Source organism: Arachis duranensis, chromosome 8 (genome assembly GCF_000817695.3).
Source record: "Arachis duranensis cultivar V14167 chromosome 8, aradu.V14167.gnm2.J7QH, whole genome shotgun sequence".
Lineage (NCBI taxonomy): Eukaryota > Viridiplantae > Streptophyta > Magnoliopsida > Fabales > Fabaceae > Arachis > Arachis duranensis.
This window is the reverse complement of record NC_029779.3, coordinates 21,109,051-21,109,458: the sequence shown is the minus strand read 5'-3', so window position 1 is coordinate 21,109,458 and position 408 is coordinate 21,109,051.

The following is a 408-nucleotide window of genomic DNA, read 5'->3' as shown; positions in this document are numbered from 1 at the left end:
TTCCATGAGAGATTTGGATGATTTCTCCATGAAGGATTGTAGGTGTTTCCATAGGGTTCTCCCATGTAATTCACCTCTTCCATTGAAGGGTTCTCAGGATCATAAGCTTCTTCCTCAGATGAAGCTTTCTTAGTACTGCTTGGTGCGTTTTGCATTCCAGTCAGACTTTGAGAAATCATATTGACTTGTTGAGTCAATATTTTGTTCTGAGCCAATATGGCATTCAGAGTGTCAATCTCAACAACTCCTTTCTTCTGATTTGTCCCATTGTTCACAGGATTCCTTTCAGAATTGTACATGAATTGGTTATTTGCAACCATTTCAATAAGCTCTTGAGCTTCTATAGGCGTCTTCTTCAGATGAAGAGATCCTCCAGCAGAGCTATCCAAAGACATCTTGGATAGTTCA